Raw genomic sequence first — 13,241 nt, forward strand, 5'->3', positions numbered from 1 at the left:
TCGAGCCTCAGGCTCGATTCACACTAATGCGTTTTTTGATCTTGCATTTTGCAGAAATGCATGGGAATTTTTTAACATGGGTTCCTATGGAACATGTTCACATCAATGCATTTTTGTGCCTCTGCGTTTTTGGAAAGGGTCGGGGACTTGTTTTCATGCAAAATGCAGCATTTTGCATGTAATAGAATTCAATGGACCCGCATCCAAAAATGCAAGTACCGCGTTTTTACCGCGTTTTTGCCGCGTTTTGCGTTTTTTTTTCTTTCTTTTTTTTTAACACTGTATACAGTATAAAAAAAACACTGTAACACTGCGGCAAAAACGCATGTTCAAAAACGCGGCAAGCACAAAAAGCACTGCAGAAACGCTCAAAAGCAACATGCATAGATGTGAATCGAGCCTAAGGCTCGATTCACACTAGCGCGTTTTTTGATGCATTTTGCATTTTGCAGAAATGCATGGGAATTTTTTAACATGGGTTCCTATGGAACATGTTCACATCAATGCCTTTTTGTACCTCTGCATTTTTGGAAAGGGTCAGGGACTTTTTTTCATGCAAAATGCAGCGTTTTGCATGTAAGGCCCCATTCACACTAGCGCGTTTTTTGATGCATTTTGCATTTTGCAGAAATGCACGGGAATTTTTTAACATGGGTTCCTATGGAACATGTTCACATCAATGCTTTTTTGTATCTCTGCGTTTTTGGAAAGGGTCGGGGACTTTTTTTCATGCAAAAAGCAGCGTTTTGCATGTAATGGTTTTCAATGGACAAGCATCAAAAACGCAAGTGCACCGTTTTTGCAGCGTTTTTGGTGCGTTTTTGCCGTTTTTTTTTTTTTTTTTTGTAATTTTTTTTTAAGACTGTAAAAAAAAATGAAAAAAAAAAAAAAAAAAAAACGCAAAACGCAAATCGCGGTAAAAACGCGGCAAAAACGCGGCAAAAACGCGGCAAAAACGCGGCTCAAAAACGTGCCAAGCATGAAAAAAAAACCTCCAAAAACGCTCAAAAGCAACATGCATAGGTGTGAATCGAGCCTAAGGCCCCATTCACACTAGCGCGTTTTTTGATGCATTTTGCATTTTGCAGAAATGCACGGGAATTTTTTAACATGGGTTCCTATGGAACATGTTCACATCAATGCTTTTTTGTATCTCCGCGTTTTTGGAAAGGGTCGGGGACTTTTTCTCATGCAAAATGCAGCGTTTTGCATGTAATGGTTTTCAATGGACAAGCATCAAAAACGCAAGTGCACCTTTTTTGCAGCGTTTTTGATGCGTTTTTGGTGCGTTTTTGCCTTTTTTTATTTATTTTTTTTTTTTTTTTAATTTTTTTGTAAGACTGTAAAAAAAAATGAAAAAAAAAAAAAAAAAAAAAAAAACGCAAAACGCAAATCGCGGCAAAAACGCGGCAAAAACGCGGCTCAAAAACGCGGCAAGCATGAAAAAAAAACCTCCAAAAACGCTCAAAAGCAACATGCATAGGTGTGAATCAGGCCTTAAAAATAGTTCACATTATGAATCACACAGGAATGTGCTGTGCATTCCTGTGCAATTCAAATATGATTCAGTGCATTGTGTTTTGAGCCTATTGATTCTGAATGGGCCTAAATTGCACTGCATCACACCAAAAGTAGTGCATTCACTATTTTTGGAAATGCACTGCAAGCAGATCGCATGGTATTCTTGTACTATGCTATCCAGTGCAGGCAAATGTTTGCAACCTGCATTTGGGATGACGCTAATTTAACATTGGCACCCATTACAGATTGCAACTGCAGTGCATTTCAACGTGATGCACAGAACACGGGTTTCCAGCACTGCGTTCTAGTGTGAACCTAACCTAAAACTACCATTCACTCCTTTCTCCCCCTCTCCTTTTTTTTTTCAAGGAACGGGGGGAGGCAATGGGGGTCAAAGCTGAGCCAGGGAACTGCTTGACCCTATTGAAGCTCCAAAGCTGTTGACAGACATCAGGTTTTCATATGTGTTCTATCATCTTTTCCTTTCATTGATCAACTTAAATATACATATACTGTATAGTTGTTTTACAAATCAGTTTAATGAACATCAAAATCAATCATACAAAAACTAGCATAAAGCAGGTTAACAAGCACACTCTGAGAACACTGTATCCATTACCTACTAGATCATTTGTTAATGTTCACTTGCGTTACTGTACAAAACAACCTTAAACAGAATGTTACATTTTCAAATCTTAGTACTTAGTACGTGATCGCCGGTACCCGCCGATCTTTAGGCAGGGAGCCAGAACGTCAATCTGCCTATGTAAAAAAGGCAGATTGCCATTTTGCCAGTAGGTAAGGCTTTGATCAATGTGTTCCTGCAAACAGGGACATGGATCAATGCCTTCCTATAGTAAAAGCAGCACACACAGTGTGAAAGCACATGTTAGGAACACATTTAACACCTTTAATCGCCCTTGATGTTACCCCCTTCCCAGCCAGTGTCATTAGTACAGTGATAGTGCATATTTTTTAGCACTGCTCACTGTCTAATGCCCTGTACACACGGACGGATTTTCAGACGGAATATGTGCGATTGGATTGTGTTGTCGGAAATTCCAATCGTGTGTGGGCTCCATCGGACTTTTTCCGCCGGAGTTTCCAAAACCCGACGTACGTGTTTTACGTCACCGCGTTCAGAACGATCGGATTTTCGACAACTTTGTGCAACCGTGTGTATGCAAGACAAGTTTGAGCCAACACCCGTTGGAAAAAATCCATGGATTCCGATCAATGTCCGATCGTGTGTACAGGGCATTAGTGTCATTGGTCCCCAAAAAGTGTCAAAAGTGTCAGTTAGTTTCCCGTTTTGTCCACCGCAATATCGCAGTCCCACTTTAAGTCGCTGATCGCCACCATTACTAGTAAAAAAATAAATAAAAATTCCATAAATATATCCCATATAGTATGTAGACACTATAACTTTTGCACAAACCAATCAATATACGTTTATTGGGGGTTTTTTTTACCAAAAATATGTAGTAGGATACACATTGGCCTAAATTTATGAAGAAATTAGATTTTTTTCCATTTTTTTATTGGATGCGTTTTATAGCAGAAAGTAAAAAATGATTTTTTTTTTTTTTTCAAAATTGTCGGTCTTTTTTTGTTTATAGCACGAAAAATAAAAACCGCAGAGGTGATCAAATACCACCAAAAGAAAGCTCTATTTGTGGGAAAAGAAGGACATACATTTTATTTATGTACAGTGTTGCAGGACTGCGCAATTATCATTTATAGTTAGACATGTGCATTCGTTTTCGTCCGAATGCATTTTCGTCCGAATTTCAGGTATTTTCGTTATCGTTTTAAGAAACGATAACGAAAGTGCAGAGTCCGAAAAACGAAAGATCCGACATAAACAAATGCTTTATTTTCGTTTTCGTTGCTACAACAGTTCGATATAGATAGGAGATTTGACATGATGATGACAATAACAATCTGTGTCCATCAAACCTGTGGTCGAATGTGCCTAACCTTAACTCTATTAGTCCAAGATTATTCTACATAGAGAGAAAAGATTCGACGTAGAGAGAAAAGATTTGACGTAGGGGAGGAAAGATTCGACGTAGGGGAGGAAAGATTCGACGTAGGGGAGGAAAGATAAATAAAAATAATGATAATGATGAATGCTATTGGCTGATTGTAACCAAAGAGGAGGAGCAGTAAAATAGCTAGAACTAAGTACACACGTACTTTGGCTTATGGTGTCTGTTGAAAGTTCTAAGAAGATTCGACGGAGCAAGTAAACTATACGGCGTTGTACAGTTTAGCTGCTCCGTCGAATCTTCTTTGAACATTCGACAGACACCATAAGCCTTCAATGACAGATTCAACCTTAATTTGGATTTTCGGACAAATGCAATTTTTAACGAAAAATGAAATAAATAAAAACGAATTTCGGAGAGTAACTAAATAAATTTATTTTTCAGACGAAAACGAAATTCTGAAACGAAATATTTCAGTGTGCACATGTCTATAATGCAGTGCCGTATAACGAAAAACGGCCTGGTCATGAAGGGGAGGTAAATCTTCCGGAGGTCAAGTGGTTAATGAATATGTGGCCAATTAAATATCCTGTTACAAGCACCAACCACTATCACACGGGGATGGGGAGAGAATGTGCAGTCATGTGTCACAACATGGAACTTAAACCTCTCTGTGCTGCCAAATTATGAACAGAGGGGGAGCAATAATAAGAGTATGTGTAGCTGGCGAGGCAAGCATTCTGCATGGACACATCAAAAGTTTATTTTTTTTCTGTTTAGGGAACTGATGAGAATCATAGGTACTGATAACTGGTTATTGTGGATGTTCAATTTTTCGGGTTTGTCAGGGTCATCATTTGCCTATTTAGCAGACCTCTGTAGTACTGAAGACATTTTTACTACAACTAATTTGCATCCAGAGTTCTCCCATAGAAAGAGATGGATGGAGAATAAAGGATTTCAGCTTCATGACTTAAAGCGGTATTAAACCCAAAAGCAAAGAATTTATTATATATGGCAGCTTACCAATTCTTAGATGTGATGGCTGCATTTGTTTTCTTTTGTAGGCTTTCTTTCCTTTATTTTTATTTAGTGATCTAACCAGTGACTCTGTTGTTTTTCAACAGAACAAGCTCTCCAGCAAATGTAGCAGTTTAGAGTGTTGAGACAAACCATTTACCACTGACAGGGGTGCTTATAATGATCAGCTTTTATTTATCTAAAACCTTTTTCTCAACAGGAACAAAAAACTGTTGCTGTAACTGCTTGTGGAACTGCAGTGTGAGCTAGTTTGGCTTCAGTTTGTTAGAGTACCTAAATCTGCTAGCCCATCTAATACTTCCCTCCCCCAGGATTAACAATGCTGTTGTCCAAAGGTGCTCCCTGTACTCCTTCCTCCAGAGTGGGGACCAGGGGCGGCCCGTCCATAAAGGATGCACGGGCGCCGCCCCCCCCCCATCCATGCCGCTTCAAAATAGGGTTGGCTCGGGGCGCAGAGAATGTTGCGCCCTGAGCCCACATCTATAAGGGCGCCGCCCCCCCCCCCCCCCCATCCATGCCGCTTCAAAATAGGGTGGGCTCGGGCGCAGAGAATGCGCTCACAGCCCACCCAGGTTACAATAGCAAATGAATATTCACTATTCTAATACTGATCCTCTTCCCATCCAATCAGGAAGTCGGTTAGAGAGCCATCAACTGATTGGCTGAAAGGATAGGTGATCCTATTGGATGCCTAGGAGGAGGGGAGGAGATGCACAGCCTTTGTGATGGAGGAAAGGGACGCAGGAGCCACTGCCCGATGCTCGCTGCCCTATGCCCGCTGCTCGATACATGATGCCTAATGCTCGATGCCTGCTGCCTGATGCCCAGTGCCTGCTGCCCGCTGCCTAGATGGGGTAAGTGCCGGACCGACCTACAGACGGGGGGGTGGTTGTTTGCTGCCCCCCCCCAAAAAAGACACCAGCCGTCTCTGGTGAGGACACTTTAATGCCCCATACACACGGTCGGATTTTCCGATGGAAAATGTTCGATGGGAGCTTTTTGTCGGAAATTCCGACCGTGTGTAGGCTCCATCGGACAATTTCCATCTGAATTTCCTTCACACAAAATTTGAGAGCTGGTTCTCAAATTTTCTGACAACAAAATCCATTGTCATAGATTCCGATCGTGTGTACACAATTCTGACGCACAAAGTGCCACGCATGCTCGGAATCAAGCAGAAGAGCCGCACTGGCTATTGAACTTAATTTCTCGGCTCGTCGTACGTGTTGTACGTCACCACGTTCTTGACGTTCGGAATTTCTGACAAGATTTGTGTGACCGTATGTATGCAAGACAAGTTTGAGCCAACATCTGTCGGAAAAAATCCATGGATTTTGTTGTAAGAATGTCCGATTATGTGTACAGGGCATTATACAGGAGGTGTATTACTGGCCAGATCACCATGTAAAAACAGAGGGGGAAAAGCCTAATGCCGTGGGCTTCATCAGACTTTTTCTTTCTAAAATTCTGATGGACCTAGAAATAGAACATGTTTCAAATCTTTCCGACGGAATCAGTTCCTATCGGGAAAACCGTTCGTCTGTATGCTAGTCCGACGGACCAGAAACGACGCAAGGGCAGCTATTGGCTACTGGCTATTGAACTTCCTTTTTCTAGTCCCGTCGTACGTTATCGCGTTCTAAACGATCGGACTTTGGTGTGATCGTGTGTAGGCAAGTCCATTTCAAAGGAACTCTGTCGGAACTCCGTCGGAGACTATTCTGACGGAAAGCCCGGTCATGTGTACGCGGCATAAGAAATATAACAAATGCAGCCGCTACATCTATTGACTGGTAAGCTGCAATATATTACATTTTTGGTTTTGGGTTTAAGCAGCCAGCAGACTATGGTTAGCAATGATAGGCAGCACTTAAAGTTAACTTGTGGGATGCGGACATTCAAATATGTATATATTCTGCATTTTAACAAGCATTAAATGAGCTTTAAAACAGACCCTCACTAACCTCACTAATTGGTGGTATTTGATCACCTCTGCAATTTGTATTTTTTGCGCTATAAACAAAATAAGAGCGACAATTTTGAAAAAAACGCATTATTTTTTACATTTTGCTATAATAAATATCCCCCAAAAATGTATAAAAAAAAAATTTTCCCTCAGTTTAGGCCGATCGTATTCTTCTACATATTTTTGGTAAAAAAAAATCGCAATAAGCGTTTATTGATTGGTTTGCGCAAAAGTTATAGCGTTTACAAAATAGGGGATAGTTTTATGGCATTTTTATTGATAATTTTTTTTCACTAGTATGGCGGCGATCAGCAATTTTTATTGTGACTGTGACATTATGGCGGACATGTCGGACATTTTTGACACATTTTTGGGACCATTGTCATTTATACCACGATCAGTGCTATAAAAATGCACTGATTCCTGTGTAAATTACCCTGTCAGCGAAGGGGTTAACCACTAGGGGGCGGGGAGGGGTTAAGTCAGTACTGGGGAGTGATTACTAACTGTAGGGGGGATGGGCTAGCTGTGACACTACTCTGATCACTGCTCTCAATGACAGGGAGCTGTGATCAGTGACACTTGTCACTAGGCAGAACGGGGAAATGCTGTTTACATCAGCATCTCCCCGTTCGTCCTCTCCATGAGGCGATCGCGGGTATCCCCGCGGCGTTCGAGTCCGCGGGACCCGTAACCCGACTCACGGAGCTCCCGGCCGGCGCGCACGCAATGGCACGGCGGGAAATTCAAATGGACATACCTGTAAGCCCATTTGCCCAGCCGTGCTATTCTGCCGGCGTGCATCGGCGTACGCTGGTCGGGAAGGGGTTAAGTGGGAGTATCTTTTTTTAATACGTATAGGCACTGTAGGCACTTAGGCTGGGTTCCCATATGTGTGAATTGGATGCGGTTTTCACTGCATCCAATTCGCATGACAGGCGAGTGTGATTGGCTTTCAATGATTCAGGTACGAATTCAGGCAAAAATTTGGACCTGAATCGCACCTGAACCGGTGAACACAGCGGACCCCAGGCATGAAACCGCGCCTGCACGTACACTATGTTACCAAAAGTATTGGGACGCCTGCCCTTACACGCACATGAACTTTAATGGCATCCAGGTCTTATGCCCCGTACACACGGTCGAATTTTCCGACGGAAAATGTGTGATAGGACCTTTCCGTCGTGACCGTGTGTAGGCTCCATCACACATTTTCCATCGGATTTTCTGACACACAAAGTTTGAGAGCAGGCTATAAAATTTTCTGACAACAAAATCCATTGTCGGAATTTCCGATCGTGTGTACACAAATCCGACACACAAAGTGCCACGCATGCTCAGAATAAATAAAGAGATGAAAGCTATTGGCTACTGCCCCGTTTATAGTCCCGACGTACGTGTTTTACGTCACCGCGTTCAGAATGATCGGATTTTCCAACAACTTTGTGTGACCGTGTGTATGCAAGACAAGTTTTAGCCAACATCCGTCAGAAAAAACCCTAGGATTTTGTTGTCGGAATGTCCGATCAATGTCTGACTGTGTGTACAGGGCATAAGACCGTAGGGATCAATATTGAGTTATCCCACCCTTTGCAGCTATATCAGCTTCAACTCTTCTTGTCCACATCAATGCCTGACCTCACAAATGTGCTTCTGGAAGAAAGGTAAAACATTCCTATAGACACACTCATAAACCTTGTGGACAGCCTTCCCAAAAGAGTTGAAGCTGTTATAACTGCAAAGGGTGGGCCAACTCAATGTCGAACCCTACGGACTAATGCCCCGTACACACGGTCGGATTTTCTGACGGAAAATGTGTGATAGGACCTTGTTGTCGGAAATTCCGACCGTGTGTAGGCTCCATCACACATTTTCCATCGGATTTTCCGACACACAAAGTTTGAGAGCAGGATATAAAATTTTCCGACAAAATCCGTTGTCGGAAATTCCGATTGTGTGTACACAAATCCGACGCACAAAGTGCCACGCATGCTCAGAATAAATAAAGAGATGAAAGCTATTGGCCACTGCCCCGTTTATAGTCCCGACGTACGTGTTTTACGTCACCGCGTTTAGAACGATCGGATTTTCCGACAACTTTGTGTGACCGTGTGTATGCAAGACAAGTTTGAGCCAACATCCATCGGAAAAAATCCTAGGATTTTGTTGTCGGAATGTCCGAACAAAGTCCGACCGTGTGTACGGGGCATAAGACTGGGATGCCATTAAACTACATGTGCATGTAAAGGCAGGCGTGCCAATACTTCTGGTAATATAGTGTATATTAACCTGGCCTCATAGGGAAATACACTAGAAATGTACCAGAAAGCACACCAGGTAAGCAAGTCTTGAGATGAGATCTCTAATCTATGACACAGGGGGAGGGCTTTTGCCCATTTACCGCTCTCCAGTGTGTTTATGCTTCCCCTAAAGCCTCAAGGACCATTGTTCGGCAAATTAGTAAATACTGAATTAGAGGTCGCATCTCTGATGTGCTATAAGGTACACGTCTGATGTATTTTGCTATAAGTGCCTATATTATGAAAGAAACTGCTACTTGGATATGTTATATAGCCTGAGTTACACTCTTTGAGTCCTACCAGATTTAGAGTTTTCAGAAAGATCCACAAGTGGCCCACCAGGTACTGCAGTTTTTGGGTTCTCCCAAGTACCCTGTTTCCATCCTGGGACTGGAAATGATGATAAATGTCCCTGTTGCCCTGAATATAGCCGAGGCACATTATCGGGGGAACATACCCCCATTTACATGCACATAATTGTATTCCACCTCTTCCTGATGAAGCAGGCCATAGCGTCTATGAAACATGTTGTCATCTATAAAAATAGAGTGTATTGTGATTGTGCAAAGAAATATAATGTTGATATCCGTATAGTTTGTCGGGGGACTATGTAGGGTGGAAGCCTCTTTGACTTATTGCAATATATATGTCATATGATTGTACGGACTGTTGATGATAGCAGAGTTGGCCACATCACAGCACAAGACCGAGCACTGCTAGATAAGAAGAAGATCTCAACTGGACAACGCTGGACCTGCTGAGTGGGTAAGTATCTGAAATGTTCTGAATCCACCACCAGGTAAGTAGGGGTTTTAAAAAAAAAATATGTGTGGTTGGTGAAAATCCACTTTAATAAAGTACGGTATATATGTTTGTTTTAAACCAAGTTCTTTGAGGCTGAAAGTAGCACCTGAAAAGTCCCAAGCATCTTTATTATTCGAACTGTAATTTTTTTCAAATGTAAATACAGAGCAGTAGAACAGGACCTTTGGGAGGGGAGCAGAGCTGCTTAAGAAATGACTTAACTGATGACCTTAAAAATCTATGCTGTGACCTTTGATGATGAATTTCTCCACAGTTCCTGCAGCTTCAAGGTCAGTGAGGACTTGTTTTACAGTTTCTTACTTTCTTCAGGTTGTAACTATGTATAATTGAATATCCTTAGCCTGGTCACAGGTTCACGATGAGGTGGGAAAGCACCAACTTCAGGGTTCTGTATTTATCAGGGAACACTAACATAGTTCTTAAATGTTACAGTACTAGAAAGTCACTAATTCTCATGACTCTTCTGTAAAAACATAACATTATTGAAACATCATGGATACAACTTTGTGTTTTACCATCTTCTTTCATTATTGTAATTGCTACAGTTAACATGCTCTTATTGGTAACTCATCCCTGCTTTTCCTGCAGACCAAAAATAGACAGCCATCGTGAGCCAGTGCAAGCTATGCCAAATTGAGAGTAACCTGAAATCTCATCTGGTGTCCAGGGCATGTTTGCAAAGGTGTTTACAAACAGCCATAAAATAATCATTGTTCGGATTTTCCTACAGATGAAATATTAACCACTTCATTACCTGCCTATAGTTAAATGATGTCCGCAGGTGGGATCTGGTCATATGACGACCTCCGCTTCCCGCCACATCACACAGGAGCTGATGCACATGCTTGGCAGCTGCAATGTCCGCCGGGCTCCCGCAATCGTTCCTCACAGAGCGGGAACGTGGATCTATGTGTGTAAACATAAATCCTGTCAGGGGAGAGGAGACAGATCGTGTGTTCCTAGTATATAGGAACACCGATCTGTCTCCTGCCCCAGTGAGCCCCATCCCCCCACAGTTAGAACACACAGTCAGGAAACACTTAACTCCTTGATCGCCCCCTAGTGTTAACCCCTTCCCTGCCAGCACTGATCGCTGTATAAATGTCAATGGTTTCAAAAAAGTGTTAAAAGTGTCCGACCTGTCTGCCGCAATGTCGCAGTCCCGATAAAAATCGCAGATCGCCGCCATCACTAGCAAAAAAAATAAAAATAATAAAAATGCCATAAATCAATAACCTATTTTGTAGGCGCTATAACTTTTGCGCAAACCAATCAATATACGCTTATTGTGATTTTTTTTACCAAAAATATGTAGAAGAATACATATTGGCCTAAACTGAGGAAAACATTTTTTTTTTTAATTGTGCAAAAAAGAAAATAATATTGCATTATTTTTCAAAATTGTCACTTTTTTTTACCAAAAATATGTAGTAGAATACATATTGGCCTAAATTTATGAAGAAATTAGATTTTTTTCCATTTTTTTATTGGATGCGTTTTATAGCAGAAAGTAAAAAATGTTTTGTTTTTTTTTTCAAAATTGTTGGTCTTTTTTTGTTTATAGCGCAAATAATAAAAACCGCAGAGGTGATCAAATACCACCAAAAGAAAGCTCTATTTGGTAGAAAAAAAGGATGTCAATTTTGTTTGGGTACAACATTGCACGACCGCGCAATTGTCAGTTAAAGCGACGCAGTGCCAAATGGCCTGTCAGGAAGGTGGTAAATTCTTCTGGGGCTGAAGTGGTTAATAGTCGTTTTGGGTAAGGTATAACCCTCATAAAAAAATGCATTATAATAATACAAAAATCCCCATTTTTTTACATCTTAGCACTGTACACAACACTGAAGCTTTCTCCTTGACATCATATTGTTTCATGAAAGGATGCATGTCCTTAAAATATGATGTGACTGGCTTGCTCTGTCAATCACTGGGGCTGTGGGCAGTGCTGAAGCTGTAAGGCTGTCCAATAGGCCTCACTGATAACTTTCTAGATAAATGTGCTTGGGCTGTGCATTGGCACATCAGTTTGTAGTCCACAGAAGGTTTGTGTGTGACGTAACGCCTGGCACCCCGCTTAGGTGCTTCTGCCAAACAGTGCCTCCTGCTCTTCAAACCCTTTCGGCAGAGCGAGAGCTAATACCAGCCCTTTTACCTCAAGCATCGCACACAGACAAGATGTTGAGGTAGAATCAAAGGACTGTTTATTGAACAGAAATAAAGGTTTTTATACACTTCAAAAGTAGGTCAGTCACCACATGAACAATAAAACCAAAAATTTACCCAAAACATCACACAATGGTTAGATAACAAGGTAGAGTTGACACAAGGCTAATCCCATCACGTAGGAACGTAGCAATGACCTACAGAAGTCTTTGAAACATACTCATACAATGTTCCAGTAGTCTGAAAAGGTGGAATTAATAGATGATCTCTTGAGGGATAGTGTTGATAAATATTTCTGTCCCAAGTGAATTAGCCTCTTCAACCCAGTCTGCAGGAGGGCCACCATATTCCCTCTGACCGTTAACCTGTACAAGAATAATATTACACCTTCCCATCTACTCCAGAAGTTTTATTGCCCTTATTCAGAGAAGTAATCCAAGACTCGCTCTCAGCGTCCATTACGTAGTTGTCCATCATAGGAGGAGGATCTGCTCTCTCCATAGGCCATAATCAGTGGGTAGGAGGCTTGCCCCTCGTCCTCTCCAAAAGCCCCTGGGTGGATCTGTCACATTGTGCATCCTAGGATGATAATGCTACCCCTGCCAAGGTTGTTCCCTTAGGGCATAAAGTTGAATCAAAAGCTATAACTGGCAGGATTACAAGGTTGAAAAAAATCAGAAAAGATTGTCAACAAAAAATAAATGAGTGAATACAATGCATGAGCAAGTATTAAATGATTTCTAATTTTTAGGCCATACACTACAGATTTAATGTGCTCTGAATTAGCATTGATGACTGCAGTGTTTTAGGCTCTGCTCATATATTGCTGTGAGGTCACAAGGCAACGCAACTGCATAAATTACTACATAGTGCACAGAAGCAGATGAATTAGTGCACGGTGTTAAATAACTTTCTTCACATGTGTTTAATAAAATTCGATAGGCACCTGGTTTTCATTTCACTCCTGCTTTACTTTATAATAAAGCCGTATAGTGCTTTGTAAATCAGCAAGCCCTTTCTTGATTATTCTTTGATTTTCTCTTCCCCTTAGAATGTTTATTAAACTTTAAAACCAGCAGCCTAAGATAATAGCTGTGGGGCTCCTTGGTAAGTATGAAGTTAAGGTTATCACCGGGTTGATCAGGACAGATTTAAGATAAACTCCATGCACACTGCTTAAATCTAACTTATACATGACCTTGCAAGGCAAAGGAACAAGTTCACTTTTTTGTGGATTCACCAGCTGCACATAGTTATCTTTCCTTCCCTCACCCACCAACACATGCATCTGTACCACGTACTCCCGAAGGAGCCACCTGGTATGACAGGTTGTCTGTTCTGCCACGACTCTGTGAACCACTTCATCTCCTTGGACATACCTGGTACTACGAGGGAATGCTGCAAGCACCTGTATGAGCTTTAGACTTAGTA

Source organism: Aquarana catesbeiana, linkage group LG12 (assembly GCF_042186555.1).
Source record: "Aquarana catesbeiana isolate 2022-GZ linkage group LG12, ASM4218655v1, whole genome shotgun sequence".
NCBI lineage: Eukaryota > Metazoa > Chordata > Amphibia > Anura > Ranidae > Aquarana > Aquarana catesbeiana.